This window comes from Papaver somniferum, unplaced genomic scaffold (genome assembly GCF_003573695.1).
Source record: "Papaver somniferum cultivar HN1 unplaced genomic scaffold, ASM357369v1 unplaced-scaffold_80, whole genome shotgun sequence".
Classification (NCBI taxonomy): domain Eukaryota; kingdom Viridiplantae; phylum Streptophyta; class Magnoliopsida; order Ranunculales; family Papaveraceae; genus Papaver; species Papaver somniferum.
Genome location: NW_020650971.1, coordinates 886252 through 902367, shown reverse-complemented (window position 1 = coordinate 902367; position 16116 = coordinate 886252). Strand labels below are relative to the sequence as shown.

At 34.8% G+C, this 16116-nt stretch overlaps 1 pseudogene; it reads right to left on the bottom strand.

Moving 5' to 3' along the window:
- Positions 1-7131: 7131 nt before the first annotated feature.
- LOC113344897 lies at positions 7132-10278 on the bottom strand (annotated as a pseudogene).
- Between the last annotated feature and the right edge of the window lie 5838 nt (positions 10279-16116).

The following is a 16116-nucleotide window of genomic DNA, read 5'->3' as shown; positions in this document are numbered from 1 at the left end:
TTCGGACCTTGTAACATCATTTTTGTTACAATGTTCTCTCTTCTTTTTATGTTTTTGGAAAACATAAGTTTCGTACTGTGAAACTCATCGATTCCATCTCTTGGGCTTCTTCACAAACCAGCGCGTTGAACTATCAGAGATCGGTATAGTTATTCTTTTATGCTTTTTCAGTTTTGCAAATTCGAGCTAGCAATTACTTTTCTATCCATTCATGGTGTTCCACTATCGATCAGCAGTGGTTCGCGACTACAGCCACTGCAATAATCATTATTAATTGGTCAATGAAAGATTTTGTTCTCGTTGATAAATCATTCTTTATCTATCCGATTAAGGCATAATACTTTTTCGTTGTTTTTTCCAGATATCCTCAAGGTTAGATTAAACCATGTGTGTGCCTCTCAATATCTCATCACCTCATCTGTTAACGTTAATTTTTTATGAGTTTATGTTTCCATATATTCATACCTTATTAAGTTTTAACAGAAACATTAGTATGAAAGACTCATTCGCATAACTGCGTCATATCCTTTGTCTTCAAGAAGATTCATTCATGTATGATTTTGTATCATTTTGATGCGGTTATCTCCATCATCATACATATATATATTTTGCTGATAGCAAATTCTGAATTCTCCTGCCATTTTGGTAGTCTATTTTACATCATATATTTTATTTATCTCTGAAAATGATGATCTTTTTTCATCTCATTTCCAAATAGTAGTTTTCATAATTGGAAATTTTCTTAGACAACCATCTTCTTTTCAAAGTTGTTGGTTTGTCTATCATGTCTTGTCTTGGTTAGTAATCAACAAACCAAGTACTCTTCTAAACCTTCTTCAAAGCCTAATATCCAATCAAGTCCATTTGCAACTACAAGACCCCGTATATCTCAACAGTTATGTGAAGATCATTTTGCTGCTTGTTGCTGTATTTCACTATTGTTCGTGATCGAAGATTAAGTGACCTTGGTGCTGAAGTCCATGTTACAAGATTTTACTTGGAGTTAAAGTGACAAAATTATACATTGTTACTCAAGATTTTCAAGATAGACACTTCAAAAATTTCCGTGTCCAACTTGAGTGGGGGTTGGAATATCTCGTCCTATACAAGAGTCGAAGTGGCCATGAAGACTGTGAACGTGCGACTTGTGTTCACGTGGAGTTAAGATAAAGTCAGAGGAAGCCCGAGTCATTATAGTCTAGCTAGTTAATCAGTTTATATAGCTAGAATACCTAGTCAAGATAAGTTTGTTACTATCTTCTAGGGTTTAGGATTTACTAATCATCTTATGATTCCTATAAATAGGAATACTAATGTAAATGTAAAGTATCTCAGAAGTTCTGATGATCAATCTATTTCACTCTACGAGGTTTCGGTGAGTGGATGTAGGCGTTAGTGTCGAACCACTTTAATCATTATCTTCTTTGATTTCCTTTCCGTCTAATCGATGATCAAACTCAATGATACCCATAATTTATTAATTCTCAACATAAAAAGTCAACACTAAGTTGGTTAAAGTTGGTACAATTTACTAGAGCAGCACCGTGTTTGGTCGTTGAGATTTTGACCGTTCAAAATTTCCGGAATGGTGACGTGTTGTGCAAACATGTTTGGGAAGTTTTTACCTCGAGGGATAATTTCCGTTTTGGACGTATATACCAGGTGATACATGCACGCTCCTTGTTAACTTGACAGGGTTATTCTACTTCTATATTTTTCATACACGTTTGGTAAAGAAAAATACCATGTGTAGGTGGTTAAGTAATTCCATTTCAATTACAGATGATTACCAGTGACACTAAATAGTATCGCAATTGTGCGCCATTGCAGGAAAATATACTAATAAATAAATAAATGAGTAATTTGTTGTTTGGTCCACTAAACCCGATCCGGGTTAATCTGTAGTCTAGTGGGAGAATATTTTTAACCCTTGGTCCAAAAAAATGGAAATGACTAGCATACCCATCATCCAAAAACGTGTGAACCAAAAATACGATATCTTTTTCGTCTCTGTATTGTGAGTTCTCCTGTATTGTTTTTCTTCTCCCTTAACTTTCTTTCTCTCTAACCTAAAACATCATCTGCTATTAATATTTTCCCTATCGATTCATATCTGATTAAGGTACAAAGTAAGATTTTAGGGTTTCCGACGTGATTGATCGATCTCACCGTTTTTATGCTTTTATATTTCATTGTTTTTCAAATCTAGGTCGTTAGCCATTAATATTTTTCCTATCGATTCATATATGATTAAGGTACGCAATAATATTTAAGGGTTTTCCATGTGATTGATCGATATCACTGTTTTTATGCTTTTATGTTTCAACTTTTGTCAAATCTAGGGTTTCAGTGATGCAATATTGGGGATTTTTGATAACTTAGTTAAAATTTGAATACTTGTTGCATGATTGTGTTTCGACAACAGTTTAACTAATTTTTTCAAATTAGTTAAACTTCCACTGGATTATTGTGTTTTGGCTCATAACTGTTTAATACTTGTTGTAGTTAATGAAGATTATTTGATGATGCAGTTGAAGTCTCTACCAGATTCAACTGGGAGTTGCTTCTTATCGGAAGAATTACAAGTAAATTGTTCAAAACAAATCCTTCTCTGATTCTTCAGTTTTAAGTCATTCATTTTACATTTTTATTTTTCTGTTCTGAGGACATGTCAATATGTACTGCATACAAATCCCTAATTTATGTTTGATTATGATTCTGCCATACATATCTATATGTATATGTAGGGAAAAAGCGATATGTTAAGCAGTACATGTCAATATGTATTGTATACAAACCGCTAATTTGTGCTCGAATATGATCATATGTACATATCATTACGTGTTGTACGAACCCATACTTTATGCTTGAATAGATCCTGCAATACCTATCTCTATGTACATAAGAAAAAAGTGATTCACTAACGCAATACAAATCAATATATACTGTATATAAAACCCTAGTTTGTTTGAATATGACCCTGCAGTACATATGCTTATGTAATTAGGGAAAAAGTGGTTTGATATGCACTACATGTCAATATGTAAACCCCTGGTTTGTACTTGAATGTGATTCTATAGCTGTGTTTTAGGTAAAAGGTGATTCGTTGATCCAGTACATATCATTATATACTGTATGAACCCCTAGTTTATGCTTGAATATGTACATATGAATAATCCTTAGTTTATGTTTGGGTATGATCCTGCAGTATATTTCTGTATGTGTATAGGAGAAAAGTGATATGGTTATGAAGTAAATGTCAATATATATTGTATACAAATTGATCCTACCATACGAATCAAATTGAGTTTAAATCCAAGTCAAACAAGGGATGGAGCCTGCTAACAATAACTTGCTTTTAAGTTTGGGAAACTACAATTCTCCTTATTCATTAAATCTAATATTTACAAACTTTTTTCTTAAGTACAATGTTGCGACATTTCTATGATAAGATTTTTGACACGGGTGATCCAGTATTTTCTAGTAAACCATTATTTTTTTGATATACCTTTGTGCAAGATGGGTTCTCTTCTCCGTCTTCCTCATTTTCTGTCTTTGATATTTCAGGAAGTTCGAGGGCAGTTCGGAGGATTAATCTATACGGGGTGAGTTGCTTTATGCGAGGATGTAAGACAAAGCTTTATCCCTTGTTTAGCAGCAAAATGTGGTGCAATACTTCCTTGGCACTCTGTTTTCTGGAAAGGCAAGTTCAGGCTCTTAACTTAGATGCCCATGTACTTAATGCACAAAGATGGAGCCATGATGTTCGTGGATGTTGTTGTAGGTAAACTATGGATACATGATGTTCATGGATGTTGTTGTAGGTTTATTTTGCGTATTCTTCTCAACGCAAAATGCCGAAAAAACTGCAACTTGTACTCAGAACTTTTTTATTACAAAAGGTTATGTAAAAAATACCAATTTTCTTCGGTACTTCTGCTACATAATAATCATATGCATTAACCTAATATAAAAATACTATAAAAAAATATAAATCCTTATCTACTGGTAGTAGATATCTTCTTGTAGTGTAAATCCTGGCACGCAAAAGAAAATTCTTCCAAAAATATAACTTAGCCGTCTTTAGTACGTATTGATATGTGACGGTGATAACCCAGTACATATCGATATGTATTGGGTATCAGACTCTTCAAATTGATGTGTGATGAGATAATCCTCCCGTCTTCAGGCTTGATGCCTGCAAATTTTCCAACTTTTGTAGTTGATCTTTATAGCCACAGACTCTGTGAGTCTTCCACTGTTACAAATAGATCGTGTATTTCTCAGAAACATAACAGGAGTTCCACGGGCATCTGACGACGAAACGGCTTCCACAACCATTTCACATGTTATGGCCACAGGTCGCGAAATTCTTTGTTCTTACAAACACCACCATTCCTGCCACCCCCAATCGGATATATTCAAAACATTCAGATGCAGAGACAAAACAATATCTAACTAAATTAACCAGGTAACCTAAATAATACTGCCTGCTTATTTGTTACTTTCCATTGGGTGATTATTTAATGGTGTGCAATCAATTTAAACCCCAGAAAAATTTAAAATCAAAACAGAAAACCACAATATGTATACACATGTGCTAAATATACTGTAATGTACTGAATAAAACTTAGTAGATATCAATATGTAATGAGGGAGAAGTAGTAGATATCAATATGTAGTGACTGAAAACCTAGTCGATACCTATATATACTGAGTGAAAACCTAGTAGATATCAATATGTACTGAATGAAAATCTAGTAGATGTCTATATGTACTCAATGAAACCTAGTATATTTTTATTGTCATGTGTAGAATTAATCACAGTTTCTGCAAAGAATGATAAGAATATCATTTCTTATTCCTCCGAGCTTTGAGGGATGAAAATTTAAAGTGTTATCTTACCGGATACTGGTCAGACCAAGTAACTTAATACCCTTGCGACAAACTTGTAATACTCTTTGGTTACCCAAGTACTCAATGACATTGAACCTATGACAGTAAGTAAGACCATACAGAACTGGAATCTTCGCGAGGAATGCTCTACAGTAAGAATCACGGAAACATATCCAATCTCTGAAAATATAAAAAAAAAACATGAAACATTAGCAGCTATAGTATTAAGTAAGTACACTATTTCTGGTAGATATTGATATGTACTGAGCAAAGCTAGTTGATATTACTCGGTACATATTTATGGGACATACAAATTAACTAAGTTGAGGGCACAGTAATGTTGCTGAAAGATTACCCGAAATACCAAAGGTTGGTTTCCTGATGAGTTGAGGGCACTAAATAGATCTTCTTCCTATCATATGTCAACTTCCCCAAGTTGTACCTCTTGCTGCCCCTCGGGTTTTCTTTGAAGTAGTACATATTGTTATGTAGAAAGTAAGAACCCAATACATATTGTTATATAAAGAGAAAGAACCCAGTACATACTGATATGTACAAAGTCAAAACACAATACATACTGATATGTACTGGGTGAAAGCCTATTATATATATAATTGATATGTACCGTGTGAAAACTTTGTAGATATCACATTTGAAAACTACATACAGTTGAAGTACACCATAAATCAAAGACGTTTTACAATTGAAGTACACCATAAATCAAAGAAATTTTAGAGTTGGACTTCAGGAATTTAAGTAGTAGCTAGCATTAGGGGGTAGGAAATTACATGCAATGGATTTTTTTTTGCTCAGCCACAACAGTCACAGGTAGTATGCCCACCTCTCGTTATTGAATAGTTTCACCGACACAAACAACCACTTTCAATTTTCTAGAGTGTGTATATGTAACTTTCTCTCCGACGAACGGCACAACCATATTTCAAAAACAACAAAAGAACAACCTGCAAAAACAACAAAAGAACCAACTTATAATTGCTTTTCATCACAAAAATAAACACATATGTGGCAACAACTACAGATGCAGAACATACATATTAATTTCAGTACATCATACTGTTGAATAATATACACCATCATATCAAACCTACGTAAAAAAAAGGCCTAATTTCATTTTCACATTTTGAACCTTTGATGTGTAAATTAAAGCATCTAAGCAGAATCAAAATTTGAGTATAAACAATCGTTTGATGAGATATTAGGAATCAAACTACTTGCGGGCAAAGAAAGTATCATATTCTTAGCATCTTGAATCCAAAATCTCCATACGTGCGGCCAATTCAAACGGTGCTAAAACACAAAATCATTTGATTTCCGTCTTTTCACTAACCCATTCAATTCCTCCTCCCAAAAATCCCCAAATCTGAAAATAAAATATAATCGAACACCAGATATTGATCAAATTTTACATTAAAACGATGAGAAAGTTAAACTGATCACAAATCTCCACTCTAATTTCGAATAAAATAAATGAGTCGAAAATTATAAACCCTAAAATGAAATTTCCAGAACTGTTTTTCATTGAAACAAGGTTATACCTAGATGTTTCATACCAATATTAGAGAGATAAGAGGAAGGATTAGCTTTTTCAATGATGATGGTGATGCCGATGAGATTTCCATGTTTCTCCTGAGGCAATTTCTTCTGATCTCATACTCAGAGACCCTCTTCAATATCGAGAGACGATAAACATAATCTGATCTGCTATTATCCCAAGGAGGGGTAGTTCTGCCTTTTAAAAAATGCGGTTTATATTATTCGCACGTGTAATGGATCAGGGATTAATATTTTTAGTCCAAAATCATGAATTTGGACTAGCGGTTAAATCATTTTTATGGGTGGACTAGTCATTAAACGGATACTCAAGTTTAGGATTAACCAGTAATTCCTAGTAAATAAATTCAAGGCAGACATTTTTCAAGTCGTGGTCAAAATATGTTGACCTAGTCAAAATTACACCCATATGCAATTCTACTTAGTAATTTATTCGTGCCACCTAATTAAACTAATCATATTATTTGTTAGGAAAATGACACCCATGCCGATTTATAATGAACATGATGAACAAAAGGTAGCAAAGGGCCAAAATATGAAATTTACTCGGCAGTTTCCGAATTTGATATGTAACTAAATGGACTGATCACTCTTAGATGCCAATTTTATTTACTTAGATTTTAAATATTTCTAAAATAAATTAACGAAGGGGAATTAAACAATTCACATAATGGCAAGGAATAACACGGTGGTAAGTGACGATGCCATGAGGTATAAATTTTGTGGTTTGCCAGCTGAAAACTGTGGAGCCCTTGAATTTAAACCATTCCTAGGAGTTCCGCCATGCACGAAGTGTGGTTGGACTGTTAATCCTGGGGGTGACTCTTTGGGAATTTGAGGAATTTTTTGTTGAGAACTTGGATGAGCAATTTCGTAACCTGTAAGGAAATACTCACAATTATAATGAACAACTTTGTATGCTAGCATCATAAGTAGTAGCCAAACAACCTTATAATGAAATCGAGCCAGCTATGGAAAAATTATACTCACAGTTAGATGCTTTCCAGCCTAATACCATTTTCTCCCGGTCGAAGACAATACGATAACCAGTCATAAAATTCTCTGCATTAAGAGAAAAACAATGTGATTGAGCAAAGCATGCATATCAGAATGCTGAAGTTCTTATGATGCAGCAGGAGCATCCAAAGTGCAGCGTATCCTCCCCTAATGACTGAATAGAGATCCACTCAATTGACTTGGCCCAGGTAAATTTTGGGAGAAATGGTCCCGAATCCTCCATTGCTTTGCTTGCATCAATTAAGTAGGTTTGACAAAAAAACAAAACAAAAAAAAAGTTAAGAAATAAATCACTTACGACCAATTATATTTACATCTGTACTCTTGACAACAGCCAGGCAATATGTGGTAGCGGTGGTCTGCACATTAGAAGATATTCAGTATTTGGTATAACTATAACAGACAGGTTAAAAAGGTCTGCAAATGTAGTGTTACCCCATTAGTGAACAGAACTATTGGATCAGAAACATTGAACGGGCTCCCTCCTTGCATGATTAATGCCAGATTTGGTATCTGAAATTCAGTTGCATTACTGAATAAAAGAGGGTAAAAATCTGAATGAAGAATGGATGTTAATGCAAGCGAATGTAGAATCTTAATGAAGTAAAACATATAGAGAGAATGACAAGGAGGCTAGAACTTAGAAGTAAGAACAAACCTAATATCGTAACAATATTCAAAAGGAATCCTGGGATAAAAAGAATGCCGTTTATGTAGAACCTGTGAGTCGAACTGCAATTATAGCACACCTTAATTATCTTATGTTAGTCCCAGTTTATGTTTTTGATTTCGGAATAAAAGAAAATTTTCTATTTGGACTACTTACACTCTCAGATATAGCCGTGTATGCTGGATCCTTAAGCTGTGTAACTGAGGTACCGGAGTCAAAAATCGCACTAAAATCCAGCACGTCACTTAGATTTTTTCCGACGCTGATCTGAGTCACACTAATGTTATACGCTGGCCTGGAGACATGTTTGAAGATGAAAAATGAATAAATTAAAGAACCCCGCCTTTGTTTTTTATGAAAAGAAAGAAAACTGGATAAATGAAGATGATCTGAGTCACACTAATGTTATACGCTGGGCTGGAGACATGTTTGAGCGGAGTTTCTTCTTGGTCTGAGCTTCCTTTGTCACCAAAGATAATTCTTCCAACCCCATCAGATCCAAAACACATGGAAAAAGAATCTGCTACGAGCCCCTCCATTGACAAAATGCTGGGAACGGATGACTTCCCCATACCAAGTCCAAATAACCCATTGGGTGCTCCGTTGTCCAAGAATGCACCCGTCTGAACGTGACCACAACTACATAATCCAAGCATAACTGTCAGATCACAACAACTTCTATTAGCTAAAAGGAACTGGGAAAAAATAATGAAAACCTACCCGAATGTTATCCTTGCGTCAATGTCTTCTGGCTTATGATTTTCTGTTTTCAAATGCAAGACATCCTCTACATAGATTCCGGAAGATGGTGTATTCTTAGACAAATATTCGACTTGATAAGGGCATTGATCACTAGATAAAACAGTGCATCCAATTTGGGGCTGACAGTAAGTAATGTTGCAGGGAACATCTTTGCTTGTTAGCGATGAGTACTATCGTAAATGTTGAGGCTTATTTTCTGTTAAAGTGACAAACATATATTGTAAAAAGTAGAAATTAAAAAACCATAGAATTCAGGCTAAGTAAAAATCTAAAGGACTGATTATCAATTTCACTACGCAACACCGTGAAAATGTCACATTTTTCCGCGTGGTTTAGAGAACAGCACTGCTATTGATCATGGCAATTTAGTCTACGTATCATATGTGGAGATGACAAAACCTTTAGACATGTGCGTATACTAAAGAGTTAAATGAAAGACTCAAAATAAATTAAATACGTTAAGAAAACAACATACATCTCCAGAAAATGTCGTAAGGTTCCGAACACAGCTAGTACAGTTACATGGCACCCAAAACAAGTCGCTTCCTGTATCAAGCGCAACCAAGAACGGCAAACTTGGTGTTCCCAGTGAAACAAAAGCATAGTGCAAGCTGAAAAGTGTTGGGTGCAATAATCAAAAACAAGGAAAAATCAAATAAGCAAAAATTATTGATACTTAGCTCCTTTATAATGGAAGTGATCGATTTGATGAAACGAACGAGCTCTCCAGATCTTCGCAACAGCAACAAGGCAATACTTTGGAAAAACAGAGTGACTCACGTGTTCAACACGTTGCCCTTAAGACATTAGCGCCCGGCTACACACAAGAGTGATGTTATAGCCCTCACAGGACGGATATCTCCAGGATAAAACACCCTATTACACCTACTACTAGCATATGTAGTAGATGCTCAACTTGAGTTTGGCAACTCAAAAAAAAACCATTAAGGAAAATCGAGAACGCTTAAGAAACCCTATAATAAAAATTCCCTTATGGGTCCCTTTAAAATATAGAGCAACCCCTTTCCCATAGATTTTACAAAAGTAGTGAATTTGTTTATATAATTGACAAATACAACTTAAGAAGAGGAACTACCAGATGTGGGACTAAAAACTTTGTATAGTCTCTTAAAACAACTAAAAATTGGAAATTCCACAATATGGGACTAATAAGTTTCATTCACAAAAGAAAAAAATAAAATATTATTGTTATTAAAATTTTTTAAAAATCAATTTTTATAAATCGTTTTCCAACAATCCCCCACATGAATGAAAACTCAATAAAACATGAAAAATACAGATAGATCTTGGTAAATCAACACCCCAATACCACGACCTAACCTGACTGAACAGGCAGACATGTCGTGCATTTGTTGAAGTTATACTAGACATTTCAACGTCCTCTCCCTCACACAACAGCGTGTTGACCACAGGGTCATACTATGGATTGCAAACAATCATACCAGTGCAGAGAGATTTCATCTTTAGTTTCTCACATGTAAGACTAAAGGTTTCTTTTACCAAAGTGAAATAACATGAACTAGTGAACCCTTAGTGACCCTTATTAGGTCCTAAGTTCCAATAATACCAAAACCATCAAAACGAAAATCACAAAAAAAAAAACGCAGGAAATACCATTTTTAGGCAGAGGTGTCCATGAGGTCTTGAACCTTTGCTTAGTGAGATATTACCGGAATTATTTGCTAGAGACAGTGAACTATGTCTTGAACTGCTAGCGTTTGATGTAATTCGCGATAACATCCACGGATGATATCTCCAAGGTTGCTGCCAAGCTCGTGCGGTTTTGTCCAATTTGTCCCTGGACATATCATGTTTCTCAGAATGCTCTAGAGAATCAAAGCTCATATTCTCATAGGAAGTGGCCCCACTTCCTCATTCAGATAGGTGATTTTACATAAAGAGCGTTACTGATACACCTCACTTCAATCTTAAACTGAAACTATAGAACTCATTAAGACTTCTTAAAAGTCATCATTCACATGCAATCACACTATCACGTCTACACCATAGGGAAGGGACAGAGAATGAAATTCTCTGATAGTGTTTACCTATACCCACCAGAAATTAGTTGTCTCATTCGAAGCCTTGATCTTGGGATCTCCAGTCAGCAAGGTTGAGTATCCTTCATGGCAAGTTTAATTTATGAGCTTAAGACCCATCCCCCTCGATGCATTTCTATCTATCTATTTGGATAAACCTTTCGTCAAAGGTTGTGCGATATTCTCCTTGGACTTTATCCAATCAATGGAAATAACGCCGATTGAGATTAGCTATTTTTAGCTTTAGCTATTATAGCTTAGCTAACACAATGTATAGATATAGCTGGCACAGGCCTATGCCAGAGAGGAATGTCTTTTAAAAACCATCTTAGGCACTCGGCCCCCTCTCGTGCTTTATCTAACACAATACTCTCATATTCCATAATGAATTGAGCAATATATGTCTGTTTGGAAATCTTCCAAAAACAAACCCTCATGCTAGAGTGAAACCATATCCACTCGTAGACTTATACTCCTCTAAGTCAAATATCCAGTTTGAAGCACAAAGTCCCTCAAGGACAACAAGATACCTTTCATAAATCAAATAAAAGGTAAGGTACCATAATACTCTACTAAGTGCAACCCAATGCTCTTGTTCTGGACTACAAGTATATATACTTAACTTACTCACAATATAGGCAATGTCTGGACTCTTACAATTTGTTAAATTCATCGGACATCTTATAACTCTTGAGTATTCAAGTTTAGATACCCCATTACCCTTACTTTTTCTCGAGTTTACAAGAAGAATCGTATAGAGTACACGCAGGCTTACAATCACACTGGTTGAATCTCTTAAGCACAAATTCAACATAATGAGAACGATTAAGACTATAAATGTTAGATTATCTTCTAATTCTCATCCCTAAGATACATCAACAGGGCCTAAGTCTTTCAAGTCAACGTTCTCATTCAGTGCATGTTTTCAGTGGAATTAATCACATCTATGTTTGTATCAAGTATAAGCATATCATCACATACAAGCATACAATCACACAAGTATCCTTAACAAGTTACTTATAAATATACTTGTCAGATTCATTAACTTAAATCCACTACTCATTATCACATAATCAAATTTCCCATGTCACTTTTTACGTGCTTATTTAAAAACCATACAAATATTTGTTCAACTTACAAACTTTGTCTTCACAACATTTCACTACAAAGTCCTCAGGTTGGTCTATGTAAATTTCTTTATCTAATTCACGATTTCAGAAAAGCTGTCTTAACATCCATCTAATGTATCTCTAAGTTGTTTATGGCAGCAATAACAATTAGCATCTTAACGGAAGTAATTCTCGTCACAGGTGAATAATAATAAAAGAAATCTACACCTTCTTTTAGTTTATAACCTTTAGCTACCAACCTAGCCTTATATTTTTACACACTTCCATATACCTTATGTTTCCTATTAAAGAATCATTTACATCCTATGGTCTTACTCCCATGAAGTGAATTAGCAAGCTCCCAAGTCTTGTTCCGACGGACTGAGTCCATTTCACTAAATGAAGCTTCTTACCAGAATGGGGTTTCAGTAGATATCAAGGCTTCTTTACAAGTCTGGGGCTCAGAATAAGCTAGTCATGTTATGAATTTTGTTTCATAAGAAGTCTCAAGTATAATTGTTTTACTTCTCTTAGGCTCAAAATCAACTTCATCTTCCTTTAAGATAAGTTCTGACTATTTGAAAATAAATCTAGGGGATCAACAACACATCTCTAATGAGGTACAGGTTTAAGAATAAACATGTTCAAAGTACTCAGCATCCCTAGACTCCTTAATAATATTCACACCAAAGTCAGAAAAAATCACACCAAAGTCTGAAAAATCATAACACACAACCAAAAAGAAGTATACTCAGCATACCCTATATGAAGACACAAACAACATTTTTGGTTTCCATCTAGTTAAAAGAAAGAGGAACGACAATCTTAGTCAAACACCCCCACACTTTGATGCATCCATTAGAAGGCCAACTACCTTTCCATAAATTATATGGAGTTTTATCTGATCCTTAAAAGGGTACTCTATTCAGGAAAGACTAGTTAAGAGGACTTCCTTCCCCCACAAGGCCGCAAGTAATCCTGAACTAATCAACATGGCAATTATCATCTCCTTAAGGATAAGGTTGTTATGTTAAAGGATTCTAATTGGTTCTCAACTTCAAGATTATACATCTTAAGGATTCTAAGGCATCATCCTTATCCCTAAACAAGTATACAAGATAGTACCTCGTACAATCATCTACGAAAATTATAAACAATCTTTTACCACAGTTGTTTTGGGTTGAACTAAAGTCAACTAGGCCTAACTGAATTAATTCTAAGGACTTAGAATTACTCTGAACATTTTTGCTAAAAAGTATTATAGCGTATTTTGATTCTGCACAGATTTCACTATTGTGTTCAAAATCCAAACTAAATTTGGGTACGCAGTCTATGCTATCCAGTTTATGCATCGACTAGAAAGATTACGGTTCCAAGTCTACCACGCAGAACATTCAATCACACAAAGAAATCACAAGAATCAATTATTTTCATTTCATCAGTTTTCCGTTAAGCTTATATAGACCCACAGTCCTAATAACTCTTGCTTAAAAAAAAATCACGCCTAGTTACAACAAGTTTTCCAGATTCAATTAAGATCTTAAATCTTTTTTCCATCTACAACAGAACAAGATACAGGAATCTTGCATATGCTCGGAACATGAAAACTTCATTCAATGTGAGATATTACATATATGAGCTTCTGCTCGACCTTTTCCTTTTATGCAACCTCTATTGCAGATGAATTACTCAAAAAGAGTTTCTCGACATCCCCTATTATCTAATAGGAGGTGAACAAGTCTTTGTTTCAACAAACATGCTTAGTGGCTCCAAAGTCCACCCACCAATCTTTCACATTAATTATTAAAATAACTTCCGACATCATACCACTGAACTCATTCTAGTTTGTTTTAATTAAATTGGCATTAACTTTCTATGTATTAAGGTTTTTTACGTTGTCTACAATTTACTGCCCTATGGCCATGAATTTACAAACATAAAAATCACCTTAACTAAAGTAATGTTATACTCAAGTTTACGAAACATACCTTTCTTATGAAGACTATGCCTAGAGTTGCGTTCGATGTCCTCACCTTTGCCAGCTTTGGAAGATTTTTTTTCCAGCCACATGCGCCTATTAGCCATGTCCCTTGCAGATGACACCTTTATTCACAAACCACAATTTCGAACAGGAAAGTTAAATATGAGTTTTGAAGATAACGTCTAGATTTAGAAACTTCGTTTGAATCTCCATTTCAAAAAACTCATGGTTACCCCATAAATAAGAATTTAATCAACAATAAATTTTTGCTCGTCAGAATTTTTCAAAAACGTTTCTCTGTTTTGTAAAATATCAAAAAAATACTTTTACAACTCCAAAAATTCCGAAATTTTATGTGCGTAACTATCAAGATGTTAACTACATTAGGTCAAAAGGGTTCATCGAAATTCCTTTTAGGTTAAGATACAGCTGACCAAAAATTCGTTTTTTGTTTTTCACTTTACAATTAACATCCATGATTATTAAAAATTTTAATGTCTTAAGATTGTTGGGTGCAATAATCAAAAACAAGGAAAAATCAATTAAGCAAAAGTTATTGATACTTAGCTCCTTTATAATGGAAGTGATCGATTTGATGAAACGAACGAGCTCTCCAGATATTCGCAACAACAACAAGGAAATACTTTGGAAAAACAGAGTGAGTCACGTGTTCAACACGTTGCCCTTAAGAAATTAGCGCCCGGCTACACTCAAGAGTGATGCTATAGCCATCACAAGACGGATATCTACAGGATAAAACACCCTACTACACCTCCAATCATCTATAATGTTCAACACTATATTCTCTAAACAGTTCATGACGTGTTTCGATTCCTTCCAAAAGTCACGGAGCCAAAAAGCTTCGTTAAAAGGAAATAATTATCGGTACGGGAAAAAACTATTTCACACTCAAAACAAATGGAGAAAGAATCACACAGAAAATAGTTAAATGAAAACTATAGTGGGACCCATTTTCCAAGATTTTTCCACTGAGAAATCCACGCGCGGAAAATTTCAGGCACGCCCCCATTTTTGGAGAAAAAATTACTCCCAAACCCATATTTTCTAAAATTATATTTGTTCACGATTTCTTCTTCAATTTCTTTTCTTCTTCTTTACTGAATATCTTCACGCGCCCCGAATTTTTAATTTTAGTTTCTACAATCCAAAACTATAGATCTGAAATCAGATCGAGAAACTATTGATGTGGTTGAGAAGATAAATGTGATCTGAAATCAGATCGAAAAACTATTGATGTGGTTGAGAAGATAACTGTGGCTGTTGTAATCGAATCTGAGAAGGATTTAGGTTGTATGGTATTCGTTCGTTGTGTTTTTACTGTTTCAAATCACACAGCCTGGTTAGTTTCTTCAACAATTTTCGTCGAAGATGTTGTTTGTGATTGATTTGTGTTGCCATAAAGAGATTTGAAGTCGAGAAGAAAGAAGTGAGGAGTTTGTAAAGAACATGAATTATGGGTTACGAATGAATGTGAAATTGCAGATTAAAGAGAACTCATCCAACTGCAAAATTGTTGTCTTTGAATTACCAACAGAATGTGCAAAGGGTGTTTGCAAAAATGCCTAAAATAACATCAAGTCATTTGGATAGACATGAAGTAGTTTCAATACATTCCATGTCAAGAGAATCCTCTCTTAATTCTGCGAGACATTTGTTGAAGGTGTAATGGAGTCTGCTAGTTATGGATGCGGTGAGAGATTGTTGGTCTGACAGAGAAAATGGAGAAATGTTGTTAAATAATTTGATATACAGCTATGAAAACGGTTGCATAACCTGTTATGCATGTACAAAAGTTTTTGCATAAGTTGTTATGCAGTCCAGAAAACAGTTCCATAATACATCATGCAACAAATTTTTTATCACTATTAAACCCCACAAAAAAAAGACAGCATAACTTGTCATGCACCTACAATAATATCTACATAACATGTTATGTAGTCGCGAAAATAGAGGCATAACCTGTTATGCATCCGAAAATACGGAAGCGTAATGTATTATGCATCGAGAAAATTGTTACATAATCTTTTA